This window comes from Echinops telfairi, unplaced genomic scaffold (genome assembly GCF_000313985.2).
Source record: "Echinops telfairi isolate 266 unplaced genomic scaffold, ASM31398v2 ScPeMD7_7474;HRSCAF=8512, whole genome shotgun sequence".
NCBI classification, from domain to species: Eukaryota; Metazoa; Chordata; class Mammalia; order Afrosoricida; family Tenrecidae; genus Echinops; species Echinops telfairi.
Window position 1 is genome coordinate 6,649,147 of NW_022111378.1, and position 2,111 is coordinate 6,651,257.

Consider the following 2,111-nt stretch of genomic DNA (forward strand, 5'->3'; position numbering starts at 1 on the left):
GCTCTGAGAGCAAAAGGTGTGCTTTCTGTTACTGAAAAGAGGTACAGCCTCAGGAGCCCAGAGACAGTTCTACCCTGCCCTATGGGGTCACCGTGAGTCAGAATTGACTTGATAGCTGGGAATTGAGTTGTCCTTGACCAAGGAGCCCTGCTGGTGAAATGGGTTACATGTTGGGCTGTTAACGGCAAGGTCAGAAGTTCTAATCACCAGCTGTTCCTCAGAAGAGGGATGAGGTCATCTGATCCCATAAAGATTTGCAGCCTTAGAAACTCCCGGGAGCAGTTCTACTTCCTCTTACAGGGTTGCTAGGAGTCAGGATCGACTCCATTGCTCTGCTTACTACTTACATATTCAGAACATCTGTGGTTCTCTCCAGGGCCCTGGTGATGCCATCACTGCAGGGAAGCATTGGACTTAAAACAGCAAGGCCAGTGGTTCAAACCCACCAGCTTCTCCTCAAGAGACAGGTGCTGCAATCTGCTCATGTAGCGTTTCAGTCTCAGAAACCCTTGGGAGCAGCTCTATTCTGCCCTGTAGGGTCAAGAGGAGTCAGAATCAACTCGGTGACACAGGTGATGTCTCCTTCCAAGCTGTAGGCAGGATCACACATCCATAGCCAAAGAAACACTCCCAGAAATACACCCCAGCTGCCCTAGAGTCCTAGGCTACTACGTGCACCACCCGAGTCAGGGATCCTCAGCTTCCATGGAGCTGATTGATTCTTCTAGCTCCACCTCTCTTCTGTACTGTTCCCACAGGTAACCAGTCTTGCTTCTTCCGCTCTTGCTTGCTTCACTTCACCTCTTCCTTGGGTGGGGCCAGCTTCCTCTGATCCTCTGGGCTAAGAAGTCTGCCTTAGGAGCCTTGAGCTCAGGGAGGCAGGTAGGGACTCAGAGACCAAGCATCCCTGCAGCCACCTGGCATCAGAAGAAATTGACATCCCGTTGATTCTTGACTCCTGAGTCCTGAAACCAGGGCCAAATTCACTGCCATCAGTCAATTCTGATCCATAGGCACCCCACAGAGCAGGGTAGAACTGCCCCCCGTGAGTTTCCAAGGCTGTAACCCTTAACAGGAGTAGAAAGCCTTCATCTTTCTCCCTCAGAGCTGGCTGGTGGTTTTGAACTGCTGGCCTTTCAGATTGCAGCCCAACACATAACCATTTTGCCACCAGAGTTCACTGTTAAGGCTCCTTAAATATTGCCGAGTGTCTGCTCTGTATTGGCCATGCCATATAATTGACTCTTGCCCTTTCCTGAGAAATTGTGAGCCTAGGTTGCCCAAGAAAATGCTAAATGTGACATGCAGAGGTTTTATTGAAGAAAACTCCTGTAGGGAAGGTGATAGGAAGGCCAAAGCAGGCTGGGAAAACCCTTGAAAGGAGATACCAGCCTGATCCTAGTGAAGGAGAGCGGAAGAGGGTTGGTTGGAAGCACGTTTTTTGCACACAGTCTCAGCAGTGCCGCAGCCAACGGCACCCAGCACAGGAGTCCAGTGTCTCCCGGACATCGGTCCTCCCCTAGCACCCCCCGAGGAGCAGCCCTGGGAGGGAGGCCTCGGTGCAAGCACAGAATGGGTTGCAAAAGAGAGAGATGGGCTCAGTTACTCCCTGCTGTCAGAAGTCTGAGTCCTGGTTGTGCAGTGAGCAAGTGTCTGGGTGCTAAGCGGTGGTCAGTGAGCCGCTCTGTGGGAGAAAGAGGCGGCAGTCAGCCTCCACCCAGACTGCAGCCTTGACAAACCTCTGGGGCAGGTCCGGTCTGCCCTATGGCCCCTATGTGTTGGTTCTTCGCATATCGGTCTGTTCTCCCAACCCTGTCTCTGCTCTCTATGGCGATGAGTTTGGGTACGAGGTCTGGAGCCACTAGGTAGTTCAAAAGGAGGCTCTCGTGCTCAGGGAAAACCCTACTCCCTCATCAGAAAGGATGGGGATCAAGTCCGCCCAGAGGTTCGCAGAAGAAAGGCCTGGCAAGCTATGGCGGTCCACTTCCGAACAAAGCAGCCCCTGAAAGCCCGGTGAGCATCGCATCGTTCCACTCTGACACACCACACACACCTGGGGTTGCCACGTGTTGACGGCATAGCAATTATCCACCTACCCGCCCCCCCACCCC